The sequence below is a fragment of the Neoarius graeffei genome, chromosome 10, assembly GCF_027579695.1.
Source record: "Neoarius graeffei isolate fNeoGra1 chromosome 10, fNeoGra1.pri, whole genome shotgun sequence".
Classification (NCBI taxonomy): Eukaryota; Metazoa; Chordata; class Actinopteri; order Siluriformes; family Ariidae; genus Neoarius; species Neoarius graeffei.
Window position 1 is genome coordinate 9,554,210 of NC_083578.1, and position 27,625 is coordinate 9,581,834.

General features: G+C 43.0%; 1 protein-coding gene across 3 annotated transcripts in view; it reads left to right on the forward strand.

The window, feature by feature from the left end:
• Positions 1-11,943: 11,943 nt before the first annotated feature.
• The window catches only part of rassf2a (Ras association domain family member 2a), a 54,590-nt gene continuing 38,908 nt past the window's right edge, over positions 11,944-27,625 (forward strand). The window contains exon 1 of one of the 3 annotated variants that reach the window (XM_060931248.1): positions 11,944-12,289. The gene's annotated coding sequence lies outside the window, so the exon portion shown is untranslated. Of the gene's footprint in view, positions 12,290-14,646; positions 15,651-19,069; positions 19,347-27,625 lie in introns of those variants that run through there. The other 2 variants (XM_060931249.1, XM_060931250.1) reach the window with 2 other exon arrangements.

The following is a 27,625-nucleotide window of genomic DNA, read 5'->3' on the forward strand; positions in this document are numbered from 1 at the left end:
GGTCATTTTGAAAGTGAGTGCAATGTAGACCATAGAAAACTGTGTCACAACATGCCTGTCATGTCAACTTTTTTTTTTTGGTTTGTTTGTTTTATTGACGGGGTTGTCCCCGAGGATTTTTTTTCAGCAGAGATATAAACCAGAGGAGGGGATGATCCCCCCCCCCCCAGCAAATCGCACCCAGAACAGGGCAAATAACATGAGAGAGGGTTAACACTAGCTAGTTCATCGCTCAGCAAGCAAGCCCCGCCCACTATCAACAGAGCAATGAACATAGCACGTCACTTCCTTCGCTGGGTGGAGTCTCATCAAATGACGATTGAAGTTCGAGGTTGTCCCCGTCGGCTCCTCGATAGTTCTTCTACATGTGGAACACACAGCAGTGCATTTTTTTTTTCCCACTGCACGAGAAGTCTGCAGAAGGCTGTTTTGACTCTGACAATGTCAGATACTTCCTTAAAATCATTGGGGTTTTTTTGTCTTGATTTAGGAGTCTTCGTTCGATCATGTTTGCTGTGGCTCCGTGGTCACAACCTCTGACCCACGCGTGACCTCACGTGACTTTTCCGAACTGGCTGCTGAGCGAGCAGTTTGTAAACCGACTAACACGTGGTTGACGCCCTGCATTAGGAAATAAAATGTACTGAAACAAGATGATGCATACCAGCTATGGGGAATAGGTATCAGCTCAAACAATTCCGAAAGGGGCGTGGATTAAAGCAGTACTTCTCAACCACTGGCCTACGGCCCATTTTTTTTCAAGTTTGAAGCCAAATACTAAATAGTTCAGGATGTTGTAGTGTCCCAAATCCAGTAGCTGGTTTGCTGTATACGTTTTAAGTGGGATAAATACATTTATGGGTAAATTAAGAACAAGCCTTTATTTTGTCATATTTAGTGTGTGTGTGTGTGTGTGTGTGCACAGAGTGAGAGCAAGAGCAGCAGGCTGAATAAATAGGTTTGTGGGTAAAATCTGTGATGCCTGCTGGAAGAGAAGAGCAGGGAGGATTGAGAATCAAGCGGCTGTAGTTTGTTTACACCGATACTAAAGCTTGTAGTGTCCTAGCAACCTTCTCAAAGACGCGTACAAAAAGCCCAGAAACTCCTATTTACTCGGGTAAAAACAATACAGGATTTATTTTGGAGTGTCCTGATCCCCAGATCTTTAACCCAGCCACATATAAAAAGTTGTTCTCCTCCGTGTTCTTCCAGGTTTTAATCTGTTTGTCCATACAGAACGATGTCTGCAGCACCAGGTAGTTTGAGACGTCGGGGAACTCAACAGACGGATAATTTTCCAACTCATAATGAATGAATGACTTTATTTAAACACGATAAGTTGATCAGCAGAGCTGGTGGGGTCGTGCATGTACAGATACAAATAATTACAAATACAAAAGACTAAAAATAAACACAATCTTAAAAAAAATCCTTAAATCTGTTGATTTATCTGTTAATTATCTTCACATTATGTTAATTAATAGTATGCATAACTATTGTCTTTGTATTTCGTTATGGCTACAATGGGATCAAGATTTATTCTACAAATGCCAAATTTAGCTCGTAAATTTTCTTTCATGGGAAAAATCCTTCTTTGTTGGCATGTAAGGGTCTAATCCCACTGAGTAGTTTCTATATCCACACTTCTTTTGAGTGTAGTTCTTGGTTTTAATAACTTGCTTGTTTGCTGAACACAAACATGGCAATAAGTTCTTGTGTTCATGGACCAGACTCCACTTTTGGATCATTGATCCGTTTTGACTGATGCATGGTTTTATGTTAATTTCTGGCAAATCCATACAGTTTTAAAGGAGAAAGGCAATGTTTTTTAATTATCAAAATTCTATTTATCTCATTTTATTAAATATCGGAATGCATGTTTGATAGCTATTTTGTCGCTGCTATAGCAAGTTCTGAGTGTCTGAAATATGCTCTGTAATATATTAGTCCATATGTCAAAGCAACGGCCGTAAACGAGATTCGTTGAGACCTGTGCGAGACATCGTAGGACGGAAGTAAAACGTACAGCGGAAATCAAAGCGACCGACATCTGCCAACGTTGTCAAAAGATGCGCGTGCCCTCTTTCGAATGCTGACGTAATCAAGCCGGAAGTTTTGTTTGTTTTGATAGCAATCAGGAAAGTTTGAAAAAAGTCGGCAGTAATTGTCATTTAAACTCGTTTTTGTGCAATATTTCGTTTGGAAAACAGTTTTCAAAATGGCGGCACTGACACCTGGCTGACACGTCACGTTTCAAAGTCTCGCACAAGTCTCATGAAGATCGCGCGGATAAGCGACGCCTGCCATGGACCAAACGAACTAAATTCAACACGGCTAAAAACCGAATAGGCCGATAAATATAATTAAAGATATTATAGAAATAAACATGTATCACAATGACCACATTTCAGAGCGAACTAAATTTCACCAATTTTATGAAATTGAAAAGCCGTCTACTTTTAAGCAAAATGAAATTGTTTTTTTTTTTTTAAATAATCAATATTTTTTTGTTTGCTAGAACTTTTTTCATGATATATTTTTCTGAAGACTTCCACACGGTGGAAAACCGACTGTTACAAAACACTGACTCCTTCCAGAAATGTTAAACATCTTACAGAAAGCGTCATCAAATCAAACATTTTACTTTGTGAAATGATAAACTTTTTTTAAACCCATACATTATGATACTAATTGTTACTATAGAAACTATAACATTAGAATGAGTACATTAATAGAATCCTGTAACACAGTCAGAGAAAATTATTCAACACTTCATGACCAGAACTGAGAATGTAACAGCGGTGTGGTATAAATGACAACTAACCCAACATGTATGATGGTTGCGTCCCACTTAGACCACCATCACGCCTTCAGAATCGGTTATTAGATGCTTGTTAAACATTTGAAAAACAAACTTCCATTATAAACCAGTTCAAACCCACTAAGAAGTAAATGAACCAGTGGCGGTGTCTGCCTCCTGACCATGACTGTCTGCTTTAACACGATTAACCGTATTGCTGTGTGTGAGACTGCGCCGGAGCTGCCAGTGTTCATGGACTGAATCCAAGATGGCTTCCAGCTGGGTTTGTGTTGTCTGGGATTGATTTGAGGGGAATACCAGGGGTGGCCTCTGTTTATTAATAATAATAATAATAATAATAATAAAATGCAAAAATTATTAGTGGAAATCTGCCTCTTTCTGTTTTTATCTCTTCCCTGGATTAATGTGGTTATAAAATCTGCAAGTATTTATCAGTAATATCCTTCAACAGCCAGGAGTTAATATTTAATTACGCATTAATTACGCTGTTATATTAATAACGTTAGCGAGTTAACTGGTTCATGTGACTTAACAACCAAAAGTTGAATAATTGCACAACAATAAAAGTCATATTTATATTGTGCTTTAAGGATCATATTGTAATCCATGTAGCCTGTAATTAGCTTTAAAAAGCTACTGAAATTATACCTAATTATTAAAATGATTTGAATAGTAATTAGATGAGATTAAATGTTCTCCTAGGTGAGCTTTATTAATGATTTATTTCAATAAATATTCTGGGGGGTTTTTTTTGTCAGAGAGCTGTAAACAAAAACACCTGCTCCACTGAGCCAACCAGCTCTATTGTTGAAGGAATTCCCTCATTAATTATTCATGCCGCGGCGCGAACAAAGGGGGCGGTAAAGCTGCGCGCTGATTGGCCGAGCTGGGATTCCCTCATTTATTATTCTGTTCTGTGAACAAAGAGACGTTAAAAGGCGCGTGCTGATTGGCTGATGCACCGCACGAGGGCAGAAACAATAGAGGGGGAGGGGTTGGGGAAGGGAAGGTGGTCCTCGTGCTCGCACTCGCGTCCTGTGACGACCGTTAGGATTCATTTCACTGATTCGACTCTTTTGAATACTTTTGATTCATCACTCCATAAATATACAACTCAATGGATTCCTGATTCAGATTGTTACCTTATCTATATAAGAATTTTATCTTAAATATCTAACTCTAATCTATGAACACAGTCTTTTATTATTATTATTATTATTATTATTATTATTATTATGGGCAGCAGGGGCGCCGCCAGAAATTTTGGGCCCCATGAAAGATTAGAATTTTGGGCCCCCCAACTTTGCCCACCCTCGTCACAATTGCGCTATTGTCATTATTTGACTTTTGATAGCCCATGGACCTTGAGTTTGTGACTTTGTTATTACATTTTATGTATTAACCTACCAGGGACTAGATGAAAACTGGTCAGTGACTAATTCTGGTGCATTTACAATCTCATCTCATCTCATCTCATTATCTCTAGCCGCTTTATCCTTCTACAGGGTCGCAGGCAAGCTGGAGCCTATCCCAGCTGACTACGGGCGAAAGGCGGGGTACACCCTGGACAAGTCGCCAGGTCATCACAGGGCTGACACATAGACACAGACAACCATTCACACTCACATTCACACCTACGCTCAATTTAGAGTCACCAGTTAACCTAACCTGCATGTCTTTGGACTGTGGGGGAAACCGGAGCACCCGGAGGAAACCCACGCGGACACGGGGAGAACATGCAAACTCCGCACAGAAAGGCCCTCGCCAGCCCCGGGGCTCGAACCCAGGACCTTCTTGCTGTGAGGCGACAGTGCTAACCACTACACCACCGTGCCGCCCGCATTTACAATCACAAATGAAAATTCAAGATTTTGCCACATGCCTTCTTGTGCTAGGACAATTGGTAGTGAGGGTTATATTGCTAGCATTGGTAGTAATGGGTTGTATTGCTGCTTACCTCCTTCTCCAAAGGGGGGTTCAGTGGTTTGGTAGGGCGGAGGTCCCCCTGAGGCTGAATCTGTGCATATTTAGGGTACCCCATTAGTTATGAAACTGGTTATTAGCACTAGTTATTAGCACCAGCATAACGTAATATTTCATCTTTTTTATCACACAAGTCAGTTCAGATATGGCCCTTTTCCACTACCCTTTTTCAGCTCACTTCAGCTCGCTTCAGCTCACTTCAGCCCGACACGGCTCGCGTTTCAACTACCAAAAAACAGCACGACTCAGCTCGCTTCAGCCCTGCTTAGCCCCTAAAACTCGCACCGTTTTGGAGTGGGGCTGAAGCGAGCCAAAGCGAGCCGAGTGAGGTTGGGGGCGTGAGCAGACACTCCCCTGTGCACTGATTGGTGAGGAGGAGTGTCCTCACATGCCCACACACACCCCGCGAGCGCGCTGGGATCTGTAAACACCGCAAACCCGGAAGAAGAAGAATTACGAATTACGAGAATTTCTGAAGCCTTATGCGCCTCGCCTCATCTATACGCTCTTGCCAGTATCTGTCCGCGTTGTCGGTGACAACAAGCCACAGCACCAAGACCAGCAACACTAACGACTCCATGTCCTCCATGTTTATTGTTTACTATCCGGGTCGTGAGACTACCGCTTAAAAGATCACTGATGTCACTGTTTGCGCTGCTTAACGACATCACCTGACGTCCACCCACTTTCGCTAACTCCACCCAATGTGTCCACCCACTTCCAGCCAGCACGGTTCAGCGCGGTTGTAGTCGAAATGCAACTCCAACAGCCCCGCTCAGCTCGACTCAGCACGGCACGGCTCAGCCCGACTCAGCCGCGTTTGTAGTGGAAAAGCGGCATTATTAAAATGGAAAAAATGTCACTGTACAGCCTGTAAAAGTGTCCTCTTGATAGGCTAATCCAACCACGTTCGTACTGTTCATTTACCATTCGCTGATATTTTGAACACACACATGAGCGATAGCTACCTTTCTTTGGGAAAAACTGAGTGACCAGTTGCCTGCCTCTCCGGTCCCTCTCAGCTTTCAGCTGCCTTTCTTTACGTTTTTGACAGCCACTCTTCATATTTAGCGATCATAGACTGTACGCACTCCACTGCTGGCTGGCTGCTGCACCGCGACGCAGCAGCAAGTAGCGTTGCACTGATCAGCACACAGATTTAACGCATCGCGCTTCTACCAGAACTGGACCGTACCATTTCACAAAAGGGGGAGGGTTAAATGACAATATGTTGAAGAACTCAAGAAATAGACAACCTTGTTCAATTAGCTCATTTTACCAGATGGAATATTGCATTGTTGTTATTTCAAAAGTCTTATTAAAATCATTAAAAGCATATTATCAGCCCCTTAAAGGTCCCCATGGCAGTGCTGGGCCCCTAGAATTGTTCTAACCTTTCCCCCCCGGCGGCTCCCATGATGGGCAGCACGGTGGTGTAGTGGTTAGCGCTGTCGCCTCACAGCAAGAAGGTCTGGGTTCGAGCCCCGTGGCTGGCGAAGGCCTTTCTGTGTGGAGTTTGCATGTTCTCCCCGTGTCCGCATGGGTTTCCTCCGGGTGCTCCGGTTTCCCCCACAGTCCAAAGACATGCAGGTTAGGTTAACTGGTGACTCTAAATTGAGCGTAGGTGTGAATGTGAGTGTGAATGGTTGTCTGTGTCTATGTGTCAGCCCTGTGATGACCTGGCGACTTGTCCAGGGTGTACCCCGCCTTTCGCCCGTAGTCAGCTGGGATAGGCTCCAGCTTGCCTGCGACCCTGTAGAACAGGATAAAGCGGCTACAGATAATGAGATGATATGATTTAACTCCATACTTGCTACGGTGGAGTCGAGCCCATGCGTTCTAAGACTAAGATAGCTAAGTGCTAGCTAGAATGATTTAGTTATCTGTCCAGAAAAATGACATGTCCTCTAACCTTGCGCTATGTTGCAGTTGCACTCACTAGGCAGGTTTTCCTTTTCTTTTCCACTGGCTTTTAGCTGGAGGGAGAGCCGAGTCCGCCATGTCTACCCATGCAGACTTCTCATCTCATCTCATCATCTCTAGCTGCTTTATCCTTCTACAGGGTTGCAGGCAAGCTGGAGCCTATCCCAGCTGACTACGGGCGAAAGGCGGTGTACACCCTGGACAAGTCGCCAGGTCATCACAGGGCCCCATGCAGACTTGTTTTGGTTAAAAGTAGGTCAGACGCCCCACGGTGGTCACGTGATATTGTTCTTCACTTGCTTCTGAATGGTAAAATGTGGGACGCTTTTTATCTTGGCAAAACATTGACACACAGGATACACGGTGTGTGTGTGTGTGTGTGTGTGCAGCAGCGAAACATCTCGAAACTCCAACAGCTATAAAAATAGAACATTTTTCCCAGAATTCAACTTTGCAGTCAGAACCTTTAAATATACTTCAGTAATACACTGAACATCACAAAACATCTGGACAGGATGCATCTGAAACACAAAACACAAAAGTGGTTTAAGAGATGAATTGATTTGAAGTCATGGGGATTCCTGATCATCTATATCTGGGTAGGGGAATGAAACTTGAGACTCATGAAACGACCATAACGATGTGTGATCTCTCTCTCTCTCTCTCTCTCTCTCTCTCTCTCTCTATCTATCTATCTATCTATCTATCTGACAGACAGACAGCCTATCTGTCTGTCTGTCTGTCAGACAGACAAACAGACTCTGTCTATCTATCTATCTATCTATCTATCTATCTATCTATCTATCTATCTATCTATCTATCTATCTATCTGTCAGACAAACAGACACAGTCTATCTATCTGTCTGTCTATCTATCTGACAGACAGACTATCTATCTATCTATCTATCTATCTATCTATCTATCTATCTATCTATCTATCTATCTATCTGACAGACAGACAGACAGCCTATCTGTCTGTCTGTCTATCTATCTGTCTGACGTCTGAAAGACAGACAGAAAAACAGACACAGTCTATCTATCTGTCTATCTATCTGACAGACTATCTATCTATCTATCTATCTATCTATCTATCTATCTATCTATCTATCTATCTATCTATCTATCTATCTATCTATCTATCTAGCAATCTATCTATCTATCTATCTATCTATCTATCTATCTATCTATCTATCTGTCTGTCTGTCTGTCTGTCTGTCTGTCAGACAGACAGACAGACAGAGTCTACCTATCTGTCTGTCTATCTATCTGACAGTAGACAGCCCATCTATCTGTGACAGACTATCTATCTATCTATCTATCTATCTATCTATCTATCTATCTATCTATCTATCTATCTATCTATCTATCTGACAGACAGACAGACAGCCTATCTGTCTGTCTGTCTGTCTATCTATCTGTCTGACAGACAGACAGAAAAACAGACAGTCTATCTATCTGTCTGTCTATCTATCTGACAGACAGACAGACTATCTATCTATCTATCTATCTATCTATCTATCTATCTATCTATCTATCTATCTATCTATCTGACAGACAGACAGACAGCCTATCTGTCTGTCTGTCTATCTATCTGTCTGACGTCTGAAAGACAGACAGAAAAACAGACTCTATCTATCTATCTATCTATCTATCTATCTATCTATCTATCTATCTATCTATCTATCTATCTATCTATCTGTCAGACAAACAGACACAGTCTATCTATCTGTCTGTCTATCTATCTGACAGACAGACTATCTATCTATCTATCTATCTATCTATCTATCTATCTATCTATCTATCTATCTATCTATCTATCTATCTGACAGACAGACAGACAGCCTATCTGTCTGTCTGTCTATCTATCTGTCTGACGTCTGAAAGACAGACAGAAAAACAGACACAGTCTATCTATCTGTCTATCTATCTGACAGACTATCTATCTATCTATCTATCTATCTATCTATCTATCTATCTATCTATCTATCTAGCAATCTATCTATCTATCTGTCTGTCTGTCTGTCTGTCTGTCTGTCTGTCTGTCTGACAGACAGACAGACAGACAGACAGAGTCTACCTATCTGTCTGTCTATCTATCTGACAGTAGACAGCCCATCTATCTGTGACAGACTATCTATCTATCTATCTATCTATCTATCTATCTGACAGACAGACAGACAGCCTATCTGTCTGTCTGTCTGTCTATCTATCTGTCTGACAGACAGACAGAAAAACAGACAGTCTATCTATCTGTCTATCTATCTGACAGACTATCTATCTGTCTGTCTGTCTGTCTGTCTGTCTGTCTGTCTGTCAGACAGACAGACAGACAGACAGACAGACAGTCTACCTATCTGACAGCAGACAGCCCATCTATCTGTGACAGACTGTCTATCTATCTATCTATCTATCTATCTATCTATCTATCTATCTATCTATCTATCTGACAGACAGACAGACAGACAGACAATCTGTCTGTCTATCTATCTGTCTGACAGACAGACAGAAAAACAGACAGTCTATCTATCTGTCTATCTATCTGACAGACTATCTATCTATCTATCTATCTATCTATCTATCTATCTATCTATCTATCTATCTATCTATCAGACAGACTATCTATCTATCTATCTATCTATCTATCTATCTATCTATCTATCTATCTGTCTGTCTGTCTGTCTGTCTGTCTGTCTGTCTGTCTGTCAGACAGACAGACACAGTCTACCTATCTGTCTGTCTATCTATCTGACAGCAGACAGCCCATCTATCTGTGACAGACTGTCTATCTATCTATCTATCTATCTATCTATCTATCTATCTATCTATCTATCTATCTATCTATCTATCTATCTATCTATCTGACAGACAGACAGACAGCCTGTCTGTCTGTCTGTCTGTCTGTCTATCTGTCAGACAGACAAACAGACACAGTCTATCTGTCTGTCTGTCTATCTATCTGGCAGACAGACAGCCTATCTATCCGTGGGCAGCACGGTGGTGTAGTGGTTAACACGGTCACCTCACAGCAAGAAGGTTCTGGGTTCGAACCCAGCGGCTGGTGAGGGCCTTTCTGTGTGGAGTTTGCATGTTCTCCCCGTGTCTGCGTGAGTTTCCTCCGAGTGCTCCGGTTTCCCCCACAGTCCAAAGACATGCAGTTAGGTTGACGTGGGGTGGCCTTGGGCTGAGGTGCCCTTGAGCAAGGTACCGAACCCCTGACTGCTCCCCGGGCGCTCTGGGCTGCCCACTGCTCTGAGTGTGTGCGTGTGTTCACTGCTTCAGATGGGTTAAATGCAGAGGATGAATTTCACTGTGCTTGAAGTGTGCATGTGACGAATAAAGGTTTCTTTAATCTGTGTGACAGACTGTCTGTCTATCTATCTGTTAGGCAGACAGACACAATCTATCTATCTATCTGACAGACAGACAGCCTATCTGTCTGTCTATCTATCTATCTGTCAGACAGACAAACAGACACAGTCTATCTATCTGACAGACAGACAGCCTATCTATCCGTGGGCAGCACGGTGGTGTAGTGGTTAGCACTGTCGCCTCACAGCAAGAAGGTTCTGGGTTCGAACCCAGCGGCTGGTGAGGGCCTTTCTGTGTGGAGTTTGCATGTTCTCCCCGTGTCTGCGTGAGTTTCCTCCGAGTGCTCTGGTTTCCCCCACAGTCCAAAGACATACAGTTAGGTTGACGTGGGGCGGCCTTGGGCTGAGGTGCCCTTGAGCAAGGTACCGAACCCCTGACTGCTCCCCGGGCGCTCTGGGCTGCCCACTGCTCTGAGTGTGTGCGTGTGTTCACTGCTTCAGATGGGTTAAATGCAGAGGATGAATTTCACTGTGCTTGAAGTGTGCATGTGACTAATAAAGGTTTCTTTAATCTGTGTGACAGACTGTCTGTCTATCTATCTGTTAGGCAGACACAATCTATCTATATCTGTCTATCTATCTGACAGATAGATCTGTCTGTCTGCCTGTCAGTACCGAGTTGTAGGATTTGAGCAAGGTACCGAACCCCTGACTGCTCCTATCTATCTATCTATCTATCTATCTATCTATCTATCTATCTATCTATCTATCTATCTATCTGACAGGCAGAGACACCATCTATCTAGCTATCTGTCTGTCTATGTCATGGGTGCAGATCCCGGGGGGACGGGGGGGGGACATGACCCCCCAAAAAAAATTTCTGAAAAACATGAATTGTCCCCCCCAGTAAAAATCCCCTAAATTATTAAAAATTGTACAAACAAATGTATTTTCAGACAAATGATTCCCTGTGCAGTACTGTTTGAATGATGTGGCGAGCCTCTACGAAGTTGTGATTTGTGGTTGCATGGTATGAGTTGCATACGGGCAAAAAAAAAAAATCACTTTTGTGTCCCCCCCAATCCTGACATCGGATCTATCTGCACCCCTGGTCTATGTGAATCAATCTATCTATCTATCTATCTATCTATCTATCTATCTATCTATCTATCTATCTATCTATCTATCTATCTAACAGACAGACAGACAGACAGACAGTCTGTCTGTCTGTCTATCTATCTATCTATCTATCTATCTATCTATCTATCAGACAGACAGACAGACAGACAGACAGACAGTCTATCTATCTATCTATCTATCTATCTATCTATCTATCTATCTATCTATCTATCTATCTATCTATCTAACAGACAGACAGACAGACAGTCTATCTATCTATCTATCTATCTATCTATCTATCTATCTATCTATCTAACAAACAGACAGACAGACAGACAGTCTATCTATCTATCTATCTATCTATCTATCTATCTATCTATCTATCAGACAGACAGACAGACAGACAGACACAGTCTATCTATCTATCTATCTATCTATCTATCTATCTATCTATCTATCTAACAGACAGACAGACAGACAGTCTATCTATCTATCTATCTATCTATCTATCTATCTATCTATCTATCTATCTATCTATCTGTCTGGCAATGCTAAAATGTCATTGTAACAAATCTATAAAATTATTATAAAAGATAATACACGATTATTAAATCTGATATATAATTTATATTGTTATAAGATAATGTATAATATAAATGCTATTCTAATATTAAAATACTTAAAAGACTTTAAGATTCGGCCACACGCATGAACCGATTCACATGTTCGACTCGCTAAAGGGAGTCGTTTAAAAAAAGAAGAACCGATTCATTCTCAAATCACCATCACGACACACACAGTCTCTCTCTCTGTCTCTCTCTCTCTCTCACACACACACACACACACACTCTCTCTCTCTCTCTCTCACGCGCAGCAGCAGTCTGACCACAGTGCAGTGGGTCGAGTCGGGCGCGCGCTCAATGCAGAAACACGCGCGTTCGGGTCGGACACGGAACATAACATTCAGGCCGGAAGTGCGCTGCACGTGCAGTCGGTTCTGCTTGGAGATAGGCAGAGAGAGAGAGAGAGAGAGAGGGTGAGGCGCGTGAAGGAAAGCGCGAGGCGTAGACGTCAGGATTCATCGTGACGCGCGCGCACACACATACACACCCCAGCAGCAGCAGCAGCGCGACCGGTGAGTGGACTGAGTGAGTGAGTGGACCTGTGAAAGGACCTGTGAAAGGACCTGTGAGTGAGTGGACTGAGTGAGTGAGTGGACCTGTGAAAGGACCTGTGAGTGAGTGGACTGTGAGTGAGTGGACCTGTGAAAGGACCTGTGAGTGGTCTGTGAGTGGACTGAGTGAGTGAGTGGACCTGTGAGTGGACTGAGTGAGTGAGTGAGTGGACCTGTGAGTGAGTGGACCTGTGAATGGACCTGTGAGTGAGTGGACCTGTGAGTGAAAGGACCTGTGAATGGACCTGTGAGTGAGTGGACCTGTGAGTGGACTGTGAGTGAGTGGACTGTGAGTGGACCTGTGAATGGACCTGTGAGTGGACTGTGAGTGAGTGGACCTGTGAGTGGACTGTGAGTGAGTGGACCTGTGAGTGGACTGTGAGTGAGTGGACTGTGAGTGGACCTGTGAGTGAGTGGACCTGTGAAAGGACCTGTGAGTGGACTGTGAGTGAAAGGACCTGTGAGTGAGTGGACCTGTGAATGGACCTGTGAGTGGACTGTGAGTGAGTGGACCTGTGAGTGGACTGTGAGTGAGTGGACCTGTGAGTGGACTGTGAGTGAGTGGACCTGTGAGTGGACTGTGAGTGAGTGGACCTGTGAATGGACCTGTGAGTGGACTGTGAGTGAGTGGACCTGTGAGTGGACTGTGAGTGAGTGGACCTGTGAGTGGACTGTGAGTGAGTGGACCTGTGAGTGGACTGTGAGTGAGTGGACCTGTGAATGGACCTGTGAGTGAGTGGACCTGTGAATGGACCTGTGAGTGAGTGGACCTGTGAATGGACCTGTGAGTGAGTGGACCTGTGAATGGACCTGTGAGTGAGTGGACCTGTGAATGGACCTGTGAGTGAATGGACCTGTGAGTGAGTGGACCTGTGAATGGACCTGTGAGTGAGTGGACCTGTGAATGGACCTGTGAGTGGACCTGTGAGTGGACCTGTGAGTGGACCTGTGAGTGGACCTGTGAGTGAGTGGACCTGTGAGTGAGTGGACCTGTGAGTGAGTGGACCTGTGAGTGGACTGTGAGTGAGTGGACCTGTGAGTGGACTGAGTGAGTGAGTGGACCTGTGAGTGGACCTGTGAGTGAGTGGACCTGTGAGTGGACTGTGAGTGAGTGGACCTGTGAGTGGACCTGTGAATGGACCTGTGAATGGACCTGTGAGTGAGTGGACTGTGAGTGGACCTGTGAGTGAGTAGACCTGTGAATGGACCTGTGAGTGGACTGTGAGTGAAAGGACCTGTGAGTGAGTGGACCTGTGAATGGACCTGTGAGTGGACTGTGAGTGAAAGGACCTGTGAGTGAGTGGACCTGTGAATGGACCTGTGAGTGGACTGTGAGTGAAAGGACCTGTGAGTGAGTGGACCTGTGAATGGACCTGTGAGTGAGTGGACCTGTGAGTGGACTGTGAGTGAGTGGACCTGTGAGTGGACTGTGAGTGGAAGGACCTGTGAATGGACCTGTGAGTGAGTGGACCTGTGAGTGGACCTGTGAGTGGACCTGTGAGTGGACGGACCTGTGAGTGGACGGACCTGTGAATGGACCTGTGAGTGAGTGGACTGTGAGTGGACCTGTGAGTGAGTAGACCTGTGAATGGACCTGTGAGTGGACTGTGAGTGAAAGGACCTGTGAGTGAGTGGACCTGTGAATGGACCTGTGAGTGAAAGGACCTGTGAGTGGACCTGTGAGTGAGTGGACCTGTGAATGGACCTGTGAGTGAGTGGACCTGTGAGTGGACTGTGAGTGAGTGGACCTGTGAGTGGACTGTGAGTGAGTGGACCTGTGAGTGGACTGTGAGTGGAAGGACCTGTGAATGGACCTGTGAATGAGTGGACTTGTGAGTGGACCTGTGAAAGGACCTGTGAGTGAGTGGATCTGTGAAAGGACCTGTGAGTGGACTGTGAGTGAGTGGACCTGTGAAAGGACCTGTGAGTGGACCTGTGAGACCTCTGTAATGTGTGTAAAGACGGTTCTGTAGTGAAGGCTCGCGCACACCTTAATTTGCAGTCTGAGCGTGCGATCACGAGAAGATTCCAGGAAAACATGGCTCGCGCGAGGAAGCGCTTATAAGGCGTTATTAGACTCTGAGGTCAGATCTCTCCTGGAACCGGAGTCAGGCAGCAGCAATAATAATAATAATAATAATAATAGTCAGTGTATCTGCAGTAACACAAATGATAGCAGTATCTTTGTTTGTTTGTTTGTTACTAAAGATACACTGCTCGCACTTTTCTCGTTTTTTTTTAAAAATCTTAATGTAGTGTAGAGATCAGAGCTGATATCCGGTCCTGATGTCCCCTGAGTACCGAGTCGTAGGATTTGGTTATTAAAGGGTAAAGATCACAAACTTGGACCAAAAGTCTCGGTATCAGATCCGATCTGATCCGTTTTCTAACTGGGGGATTAGAACCAATGAACACGTGTGGTTTTACACATGAGTACGATTTTGTTCTGAGTTTGTGTGAGAGGTCAGAGGTTTGGTGTTGAAGTGCTTTAAGAGAAAGTGTGTTGACGTGTGAGATCTGATGATGATGATGATGGTGCTCCAGAGGGTACGTTGCTGCGATCTCACAGCTCCAGGTTTTGTTCCTGATCTCAGGATACTGTGTGTGGAGTTGCACATGTTCTCCACATGTCTGTGTCGGGGTTCCTCAGGGTTCTCCGGCTTCCTCCAACCTTCCAAATACATTCCAGTAGGTGGACTGGCTACAGCGAATTGCCTGTGTGTTTGTCATACCCAGTATTCCTGGGAAAGACTCTGGGTCCACTGACACCATAAGCAGGATACGATTCTTCTTCTTCTTCTGATTTATTTACCCTGATCGAGAGCTGAAAGCTGCCATGCTGCATTGTTAACTAAGACTATAGTTGGTTCTTCATGTTGTCGCAAGGTTCTGTGTAGAACCCGACAACACAGGGTTCGCTGTTCAGAAAAGGTTCTGAGTAAAACTCCTTCAGAACGTTAAACTGAAACTGTTTGCTGCTCCAAGAACTCATGATGAGCTTCGTTGTTTTTACAGAGAGCCATGATTTATGGTTAACAGATGAATGTTGACACGCACACACACAGACAGATCTGGCAGTTCTCCGAGAGAGAGAGAGAATGTGTTTATGTGGTGTTTCATAAATCCTCATGCCCGAGTGTGCATGGTAGAACAGGTTCAAACAAACACACACACAATCACGATGGTGAACTCTGTGACAGCAAGCTGCTAAACTCATAAGCAGAGGGAAGGAAGAGAAGAGGAAAGTCATCCCTTGTTGTGGGTTGACGAGTGTTTTCTGCGTCGTCATGACGATCTGAACAATAGCCAAGGCGTTTGGGAGGTGATGGAGAAACGGGGTGCTGTTCTGTGACCTTGTGTGTGTGTGTGTTTGCGCATGAGAGACAAACAGTCGTGATGTGGATCTTAATAGAAAATGAAGGTTGGTGAGTAACTGCTTTGGAATGGGAAAACCAGGCAGAAGCAGTCGGTGATACAAACACACTGCTGGAGATTAAAGATAGAGAAACACACACGCATGAAAATGAGCTAAGTAGTAAAGAAGAACGTGAGGAAAACAGAAGTCCACAGATATGAGACAAAAAATATTGTGTGTGTGTGTCTAACTCAGTCTGTTCCTCTTCCACTGGTAGTTCTCATAACTCCCCCCAGACCAACACACACGCACACAGTCAACCCTGCAAACACTCACGCTAAAAAAAATTGCGTAATTTTTTTAATCCATTTTTGTTAAATCGACAGATTTCAGTTATTTTATCTGCTGATCGGTTTAAAGAAAATGCAAACTCCGCACTTAGTCGCGAGCAGAGAACCTTGAGATTTTTAAGCGTCTTCTGAGAGTCAACCTCAAATCGATTCTCAAGGCCTTGTCATGTAAAGTGGGCGGGGCTAATCATGAATAAAGCAGTCAGCTCCACCAATCACAAGTCAGAGCAAATACGAAAAGCTTCGTGCTGAAGCTACCGTACAACTGTAACAAGCGAAAGCGAATCAGTGTCCCACTGTGCTCACGCTGTACTCGGGTTTAACGTTGCTTTAGGACACTCGCGTTCTCAGACAGACGGATGTTAATAAAGTGTGCTTATTAGACTATTAGGCCATGCCTACTTTTCAGTTTCCCAGTGAGCAGAGACGTCCGCGGAAGTTTGTCTTTGACTTGCTTGTAAATGCCGGCTCTATTTAAAGGTGAAGTAGTCGTTTTATTATTTCTTTCTAGTACAAATCACCTAGCCAGAGAATTTCCCCGTAAACAAAAAACTTAATGACAAGAAATGCGGTAAAATCAGAACAAACACCAGGAGAGCTTTCGCAAAACAGTCATTTATTACGACTGAAGGATCTAAAGCTGGACGCAGAATCAGCGACGTTGCTCTTGGACGTGTTTCGTGTGTTTATAGGGTTATAACTCGGCTTTCAACCAAATAAATGGCCTGTCTTTCAGCTAGCAATGCTAACATGCTCATAATATTAGAAGTCGTCGTGAAACTCCTTGCTAATGCTAGCACTAGTTGAAAATGATTGGTTCTGTGGGTGGAGCTTTGTCTGTACGGCAGGAAAGAGGTGGGCTGAAGGATCTAAAAATCTTAAATCGTATTCACCTCCATCTGTTTAACCTTTAACGATCTAAATTTGTCATTTTTTTGATAATTGTTACCTAAACATGGGTTTTGTTTCACTGTTGTTCAGATGAGCATCTGGTGAAATTAAATACAGATCCTCCTGTTCCTGGGTTTCTCACATGTCGTCTGGTGTGAGATGGCTGAGAGCACAGTTATGTAATTTCAAAAAAAAAAAACCCCTCAAGTCACGACAGAATGCTGTTCTTTATTTATCACAAGACCTGAAAGTGTAACCTATCAGCCTCCGTATCGGGTCTGTGGCGAGCCGAATGAGGAACCGTTCTCCTCTTTATTGGAGCAGAGCTCTCAGAGGGAACTCGCTGCACCAGAACGAGACGTGACACACGAACAGGGTCATTTTTATCATTATTTAAGGACAGTGTCACCAGGAATCAGTGTCAGTAGATTGCTGATACTTTTGCTAGTATTGTTTTGTCAATGAAAATCAGCGTTCTGTAAATTTGCGTTCTTCAAAGAAGGAAAAAGCTGGTCGACTGGATGTGGTTAGGATTAAAAAGTTCATCTCACTGAGAGTTTACTGAGCAGGTTCTTGGAAAATAATTTATTTATTTCCTAATCAGGACAATATTCAGTTCAATCCAGTTCAGTTTTGTGATCAATTACAGCAGCAGTGTGGGGGAACCAGTGGGCAGTGTTCTGGTGCAGATGGGGAATAAAGAGAGAGGTACATAGATAGATAGACGTCAAATAGATAGATAGATAGATAGATAGATAGATAGATAGATAGATAGATAGATGGATGGTCAAACAGATAGATGGATAGATAGATAGATGGACGGACAGACAGACAGACATAGACGGATAGATAGATAGATAGATAGATAGATAGATAGATAGATAGATAGACGGATGGATGGATGGATGGATGGATGGACAAACAGATAGATAGATAGATGATGGATAGATAGATAGATGGTCAAACAGATGGATGGATGGATAGATAGACAGACAGATAGACGGTCAAACAGATAGATAGATAGATAGATAGATAGATAGATAGATAGATAGATAGATGGTCAAACAGATAGATGGATGGACGGACAGACAGATAGATAGATAGATAGATAGATAGATAGATAGATAGATAGATAGATAGATGGTCAAACAGATAAGTAGGTAGACAGACAGATGGACAGACAGACAGACAGATGGACGGACAGACAGACAGACAGACATGGATGGATGGACAGACGGATAGATAGATAGATAGATAGATAGATAGATAGATAGATAGATAGATAGATAGATAGATAGATAGATAGATAGGCGGTCAAACAGATAGATGGACAGATAGATAGATAGACGGTCAAACAGATAGGTAGATGGATGGATAGATAGATGGTCAAACAGAGATAGATAGATAGATAGATAGATAGATAGATAGATAGATAGATAGATAGATAGATAGATGGTCAAAGATGGACAGACAGATAGACAGACAGACAGATGGATGGATGGATGGATGGATGGACAGACAGACATAGATGAATGGATGGACAGACGGATGGACAGACAGACAGATGGATAGATAGACAGATAGATGGATGGATGGACAGACAGACAGATAAATAGATGGATGGACAGACAGATAGATATATGGACGGATAGATAGATAGATAGCCGGATGGACAGACAGACAGATAGATGGGTGGACAAACAGACAGAGATAGATAGACAGATGGACGGGCAGACAGACAGATAGATAAATAGATAGATGGATGGACAGAGACAGATAGACAGACAAATGGATAGATAGATAGCAATGTGCCAAAATCTAAAACAATACAGAAATATGGAACACAGCATTAAAATATTTTGATAAATTACAAATAAAAGCAAACACTGAAAATATGACAAAAATGCAGCTTTTAATAAACACTCTCTCTTGCACACTGTGTATTTTCGTCTTGACCGTTTCTAGGTTGTGTGATTTCTGATCTCCAGCCAGACTGCTGCGTCTCTGACCTTGACCTTGACCTGAACACTACCAGCGCTCGCTGCTCCTCTGCAGCTTTGACCATCGTGGCTTTACATAACGTGTGAAATATTAAAGCAACGGTTTGCTATTCTGAGCTGATTGCTGCTGAATATTTCATCACAGCTGAACGACTGAACACAGTGTGCAAGGAACACAGGCGGGGCAGGGGACGCTTGGTTAGGTTCTTACAACACGCACACACACGCACACTCGTGCATGAAGTTGAAGGAGCAGACGGGGTGACACGATGTGTGTGTTGATAACGAGCTCAGTCTGTTGTGGAAAGTTGTTAGCATTAATTATGTATATTTGGACGGGATCATTTTCAGGAAGGGTGCCAATAGTTTTGAAGTGAATTCTAAAGATGGATGGATGGATCGACAAACAACTAGATTGAAAGGTACTGTAGACAGATAGACAGACAGGTTTGTGATCTGTTGCAGCAGCACTGTGGGTGGGAACTAGTGGGCAGTGTTCTGGTGCAGATGTGGAATAGATGGATAGATAGATCGATGGATGAACAGACAGGCTGGCAGACAGAAAGATAGATAGATAGATAGATAGATAGATAGATAGATAGATAGATAGATAGATAGATGAACAGACAGGCTGGCAGACAGGTGGACAGACAGATAGATATATAGACGGACATTCATTTTGGATTAACTTGAAGGGTGCCAAAACTTCTGAAGCTGACTGTACATCTGTAACATGAGTATTATGTGTGTGTGTGACAGGAAGAGAGAGAGCGGAATAAGGAGGAGAGCAGCTGTGTGTTGTTTGGGACTGTGTGTGTGTGGAGGAAGTGCAGCGCTACTTGAACCTGACCATCAGCTTCCTCTCTGAGCAACAGAAAGAGGAAGAGTGGAGCAGAAAGGGAGCACTTCCTCAATTTTTTGCCACTTTTAGCTAATGAAGAATGTCGTGGCCCTGCAGACAACCTTACTTACACACACACACACACACACACACACACACACACACCGAGGGGAAAGGTAACAGCTTGGCTCACTGTTATGGGAAAATCACAGGGTCGCAGAGTTAACTGAAGTGTGACTCGGTATAACAGGTGTGTGTGTGTGTGTGTGTGTGTGTGTGGTCAAGCCTTTGTGCTCGGCCATTTACAACACAATGTGACAACACAGTAAATGCATGAAAGAGAATATTTATTTGATCTTCTAAAAATAAAACAAAAAAAATTCTAGAAATTTGAGCTGTAATTTATATTCCTGGTTTGTGATTGGTTACAGTAGCGTTGTGGGCGGGATTCTTGTGCAGGTCTGGAAAAGTACTTTAGATTTTCTGTGAGACAAAGTTACATGAACCCTTAGAGACCCTAAAAGTAATAATGTGCGTATTTTTGTGTACTAACGTAGCGTCCTGGATGCGCGTCACACACACTGCACTCTCTCCATTCTTCACACTTCACACTCCGTCAGTTCATCTCCTCAAGCTCCTGAACTATAACATGGAAAATAATAAACGTAGAGTACACACTCTGTCTGGAAGAAGACCTGAGGAAGGAGCTCATACAGGGAGGTGTAGAAATAGAGGAGCGGTTTTTGGGTTCAGATCAATTAAATTATTGCCTCCGCTGTGATTTACTGCAGCTTTAAACTTACTTTCAGAATGATGATCGTAAAGGACAAATGTTTAATTCGCATAACCTTGTGTTTCACATTCAGTGACAAAATTATACAGTTTAATGATAGTGATTTGTAATAACGAGAGATTATTGAAATGATGTCTCAGGATCTCAAAATAATTAGACGGTTATTCAGAATTATGGCGTATTGTTGGTTACATCACCATCGTCTTTACACGCTTTAATTCTACTTTCACGTGTGTTTAGGTTTTGAAGTTGCACTGAATATCAGCTCAGCCGTGAATTGGTCCGAGCACAACCTCGAGCGCGATAGTGCTTTCGGACAAGTTCTGTAAACAAGAAACAAACGTCATGTAAGTGATATTTTGGACACAGTATGGCTGATTATTATCCATACAGGACACTTTTTCGATGGAATAAAAACGTGTTCTGTTCCCTTCTAGCGGGTTTCATTCATTTGGTTTGATAGCATGCAATATTGTTAGCATATTGCTTATCTTACGTGTATTTAGTCACTCTACCCAATGGAGAATGAGCGTTGAATATGGTTTACGATATTGCATGGTTGTCAAGACAACATGACGTCGCACGTCGGAGCTGATGCGAATATTCAACGAGAGAGTTTTCTGCTGCGCATGTCCAGAACCATTTCTTTGTTCGCCGGGAAAGAGAAAGACGTGTTGAACACCCGAAAGGCAACCAAAACTTCATTAGATATTCTTCACGCATATTTATAAGAGAAAAACATACCAACGGACGTTGAAAAACTGGAAAAGAGAACAATAGCGGAAATATTGTCAAAGTTATACTTCTTAACATTTTGTAAAATCTATAATTGTTCCATCGAATGTGTATGTATAATAAATAATAATAATAATATTGGCTGGCTTTTTTCATGGTTGTATATCGGATATATTTCATTCACCTACTCGTCTTCGACTCGTTCAATATCATGCTAGCTGAATGGAATATATCTGATAGACCACTCAACGCCAGCCAATATTATTTAAATGTCGTATATTTTGGCTTCGTAAGTGGAAATAGATCCCAAAGAAGCTGCAGTGACTGTGTAGCTTTATAGCTGGTTGGCTCACTGGCGAGCCCACACTGATTTGTCCAAGCCGCGTCTGGTAAAATTGGCGTCCCTTCTTCTTTTTCATCTTCATCTGATGAGCTTTCATATCTTGCGTAAGCCGAAAGTCATATTTCTGAAAAGTATCATTTGCCATGTCTGCTGATGATGTTCACACTAACACTAGTGTAGAAACGGTTCGAATCGGGAAGTGGAGTTTGACCTGCTGGACACAGACTACAGTGCAAAAAATGGCCTTTCAAAAATAAGAAATAAAAGATTAAAACAAAGCATATTTGCTTGAATCTGGTGAAAAAAATCTGCCAATGGAACTAGTCAAATTTGACTTGGTAAGATTTCTTAAAGTAAGATGAAAAATCTAACCTGTTTTTAAATGAAATAATTCCAAAATAAGATTGGGGAACTTATTATGCGAGATCTGATTAACTCAAAATAATCAAAATAGTTCTTATAACAAGATCGTACTTCTTACATTTAGCCATTCAAGTCATTTTTATTGATTTCATTTTAAAGGATATGGGACATGGAGGGGCAGCACGGTGGTGTAGTGGTTAGCGCTGTCGCCTCACAGCAAGAAGGTCCTGGGTTCGAGCCCCGGGGTCGGCGAGGGCCTTTCTGTGCGGAGTTTGCATGTTCTCCCCGTGTCCGCGTGGGTTTCCTCCGGGTGCTCCGGTTTCCCCCACAGTCCAAAGACATGCAGGTTAGGTTAACTGGTGACTCTAAATTGAGCGTAGGTGTGAATGTGAGTGTGAATGGTTGTCTGTGTCTATGTGTCAGCCCTGTGATGACCTGGCGACTTGTCCAGGGTGTACCCCGCCTTTCGCCCGTAGTCAGCTAGGATAGGCTCCAGCTTGCCTGCGACCCTGTAGAAGGATAAAGCGGCTAGAGATAATGAGATGAGATGGGACATGGATTTTTTTCTGGGCATAATTATGTATAAAGGACATAAGAAATGCCATCTAAATCACTGCAGGGCGTCAAAAATGTGAAAATCATCACATTATTCAACTTTTTTATACATCAGCGTAAAACAAGGATTCGTTAATGAGCTAGGTGGTCACGTGACCCGTGACGTCACAAAAACTTTCCAAGGAGCCAGCGCTTGGGTATCTAATGTAAACAGGTTACCGAAATGGACACCATCGACAGTGACATTCCCGATGTTTCACAGAGATGTGAAGTTAGACCCTATCAATTCGAACCGATAGCTGGAAATTCACATGAACATGGATCTTGTCTTTACTCTGACGGGTCAGATGATTCTGAGAGTGAGAGTTCATTCAGCCCTCGTGAAACTGAAAGCGGTCGGCTCGATAACACTTCCTGGTAAGTTAAAAACAATTCTGCTCAAAGGCTAATGATCTGTTGAAAGAAGTATTATTTTTGTATCATACATTGAAAGTTCATCATAGATCTAGCTAAAGTCCGTTGCAAGCTAGTTTTTTTTTTTTGCTGATATTTTTCGAGATTGATTGAGATACAATCCTTCCAGAGTCCGAGATGTAAACATACAAAATGGCGAAACGAGTCAGAATTATGATAATCAATAATTGATACACCCAAAATTATAATACTAATCCTTACGTACCTCGGCTTTCAGTCGCTTAGCGCAGAGGTCTTCAACAGGGGGGGTCGCGAAATCGCACCGGATCACTCATATCAACAAAAATATTCCTGCCCTGTCCCCTGGCCTCCGTGCAGGGATGCAAACAGCGCGCCTTTCGGCGGATGCCGCCTTTTTCACGGCTGAATTGCGCAGATCCGATTTTTTAAAAAAAATCGCGATGTTGGTTCATGGAGCATGAGGCATGAAGTATAAGGATGAGAGAGAGGCGGTTTGGGTCGGGAAGCTGCGCGCATTTGTGCAGCCTGGCGCAGGTGTGCGCGGCTTCCCGATTTGAACTGTTTTTTTTTTTTCTCATCCTTATACTTCCTGTTTCATGTTTCATGAATTAATATCGCTCAGTACCTGAGTATTAATGTTGAAAGAATCCTCAGTGAAATGGTCCGAATACAGTTTGTGGGAAACAGTAGGTGCAAAGTTTTTTCAACAGGTGTTCTGTAAAGTTGTCCTACCAAGCCTACTGCGCATGCACGAAGCCTACTGCGCATGCGCAGGTGAGCCCACACTTTCCTCAGCTTCGGGTCCTTGGGGAATGCAAAAAACCTTACTCCAGGGCATTTCCCATTGGAATTATTGCAACCATAAGCAGCACAATACACCATGATGTCCAATGTACTTTAAAGACTATTAAAACAATTTTCTTGTCATCCACTTCTCCATTCATCTTCCCGCTTGTGCTGTGCCCGAAAGTTTTTGTGACGTATGATCACGTGACAGCGGCTCTTCCGGTTGCAAAAAATGCAGAAATGCCATATAATCATCACGAATATAACGATTTTGCTGAATTTAATAGATGATTTTGTATTTGTTGATGCAATTAATTCATATTTTTAATGGAAAGAAACTGATATAGTGTGCTTTTATGTTTCATGTCCCATATCCTTTAAGGGTATTTCACTTAAATTCATGACAAAGTCTTAGCAGTAAAAATTGAATTTAAGATAAATATACTAATATTAGGATCGTTAAATTCTACAACTAAGCATTGCTAGCTTAAAAGATTCTCCTTTTGTGACCTGTAATTAGTAAAATACTCTAGATATGAGACCAGAGACTATCTTGAATCAAGTAGACGACACGTGTAGCATTGCAACAAGTTTATTTTTTTCCCATTTCAACATTCAAACATTAAAACATCTCTTAAGATTCCACTTCCCCAGGACCTCAGGCACCAAAAAAAAAAAAGTCTACGCATTTTGACTTACAGTGCTTACACAACGCCAAAGCAACAGTGCATTTTGGGGGCACTGACTATTCATGTGTACGAGGGGTTTACAAGATCAGGCACAAAAAAAACCACTGAACTTAACTCACAGCATTCCAAAAAGACGTCACTAAAACGCCCTCCACTCACTCATAGCCTTTTTGAAGGCACTTGTCTGGTCTAGAGTCTGTACAGCATCTAGAAGGAGCTCACGCTGAATGACTGAGGCCAAGTTTACATTAGACCGTATCTGTCTCGTTTTCTTCGCGGATGCACTGTCTGTTTACATTAAACCGCCTGGAAACGCCGGGAAACGGGAATCCGCCAGCGTCCACGTATTCAATCCAGATCGTGTCTGGTCCGGTGCTGTGTAAACATTGAGATACGCGGATACGCTGTGCTGAGCTCTAGCTGGCGTCGTCATTGGACGACGTCACTGTGACATCCACCTTCCTGATTCGCTGGCGTTGGTCATGTGACGCGACTGCTGAAAAACGGCGCGGACTTCCGCCTTGTATCACCTTTCATTAAAGAGTATAAAAGTATGAAAATACTGCAAATACTGATGCAAATACTGCCCATTGTGTAGTTATGATTGTCTTTAGGCTTGCCATCCTTCCACTTGCAAGTGGTAAGTGACGCGCATGCCCGACGTGCACTGAGATCACACACACAGCGGCTCAGTCCCGAATCACTGCTCGTGCACTTCACTCGCGCGCTCTGTGAGCTGCGCAGGGCCGGAGTGCGCACCCTCCAGAGGGCACTCGCTGTTCAGGGCGGAGTGATTTGGAGCGCAGGATGCCTGCGGAGCCGAGCGTATCCGTGTATTGGCGTTGCTGTGTGCAGGCGAATCGTGTATTGGCGTTGCTGTGTGCACACTAATCGTTTTAAAAACGTTACTCTGATGATCCGCTGATACGGTCTAATGTAAACCCCACCTGAGAAAACAGTCGCAGTAAACTTAGGATCTGTAAGGTGGAGTTGAATTGGAATGAAAGATTCAAAGATTTCAGTAAAGTTCATTTATTCCCAAAACAAGCATACTTTGTTTTTTTTTTCTTGAAACAAGATGAACCGCATTTGACAAATGTCCAAAATGTACTTACTTGTTTTAAAAAAAAACTTGCTTTATTTTCAAAGGTGCTCCAAATAAGACTTTTTCAAGACATTTTGTCTATACAAGATTTTCAAGATGGACTGTCTAAAAACTAGCCTTTCTAGCTAAATGAGGTTTTGCTTGTTGGGCAATTATGTCTTATAATAAGGGTGGCTAGATGTTTTGACTTGAAAATAGACAAATAAACTACGTAAGATTTTTATTTTTTGCAGTGTAGAGTAGTGATACACACCGTGAAACCATAGTTAATAGAGGGAGATGGTTAGGAAGGCCGGCAGACTTTAAAGGACTAACTCTTTGTTCAACGTTGTGACATGTCACGTGACATTTACCGTGCACACGAACCCTGTTTTGCTATAGAAAAGACTATGCATGCGATGTATTTTTACAGTTTATTGAGAATATTCTGAGAATTTTGGTTTAAAATCAACGTTTTCAAACCGCAACATGCTGATTCTCCTTCATAATGGGTGAAGATCGTTTGAAAGTAGCCTTGAAGATCGCGAAAACATGAAAAACCATCGCGATACGGAGAAGTCTACTCGGTCAGAAGGACAATCAACTGACTAAACTGGATAAATAAACCAAAATAGATAAATTCAGAACTTATAGCAAACAGATACGATCGTATATTAGCATGTTGGAGACTGTATCCCAAAGGCATTGGAATATTTTCGTTATTAAAGTTTGCATACGTGCGTGATGCTGCGGCCAGTTCATTGCTCGATTGGCCGCTTACTCAGATACTGATATTTCCTTTTACAGACTCTCTTTGTGATAACAGTTTTCAGTTATAGTTAGGGCTATGCAATATATCGAATATACTTGATATATCTCCGAAAATTCTGTGTGAGATACATAAAATTATTATATCGTAACTATCGAGTATTTTATGGTCATCTGCCGACTTGCGTTTGTTTCGTGTTTGTTGCGTTTGTTTAAAACATTTTCCGGTGGTTTTCTCCCTGTCCCTCAGGCAGTAACGTGAGAGGCTGCCTAAGGGTAAAAAAAATAAAATAAATAACGTCACGCACTCGCCAACCAATCCTGGGCGACATCTTGGTGCTGAAAGGAACTTGTGGGAAGATTTTCTAGTTTCGGTTTACAGCGCTGACTCAGTTCGTGCAATCGTTGGTGTTGCATAGGCTACCGTGTAAGCTCTGTCAATTTCAGCGACAAATTAAAAATGGAAGTGGACGAATTGGTTCCTAAAGAACTAATAAGGGGTCAGTCATCTGGCATTTTTTTGGATATCGCGAGGAGGATGTGGAACAGCAAATGCCAGTTTGTAAAGTGTGCAAAAAAACTTGTCATCACGAAAGGCAGCAGCACTACAAATATGTTCCATCACCTGAAAACTCAGCCGGTACAGTATGAAGAGTCTCTTTGGCTACATCCACACGACAACGGCAACGAGATTTTTTTTTTTTTTTAGTGGGTAAAAAAAAATATCGCGTCCACATGGGCAACGGATCAGTAAAATATCAGGTGCATATGGCAACGCAACGCTTGCTGAAAACGATGCAATACACATGCCACACCTCTACGTATGCTGTAAGACGGTCCCGTCGGAGACACCAGAACAATAGAAGTAGGACGTATGCGCATAAACCCCTTCTTCTGTTGTTGTTACGAATGATGCGCGCGAGAGTGCTGCTTGTTCTAGTCATGTGGTTGTGACGTCATAGTAAACAAATCCGTTCTACTCATCCAGACGACTTTGCACCGGTGCCGTTGCCAGATTTTTCCACTCTGGAAACCGTTCTCAAAAAATATCGTTTTGGGGCACCCAAAACGCCGGTGCCGTGTGGACGCCAGGCCGAAACGATAAATTTTATCGGATTCACCTGAATCCGTTGCCGTGTGGACAGGGCCTTAACCCATTGACGCCGGATGCTGCATCGCGCAACATTGCCCCTAGCGCCGGTTGTTGCATAACGCAACATTGCCCCAAATGCCGGTTGCTGCATAACGCAGCATTGTTGATTTGTCATTTTTTTCAAGGCGCATGCGGCATGTAATGCACAATCATTGG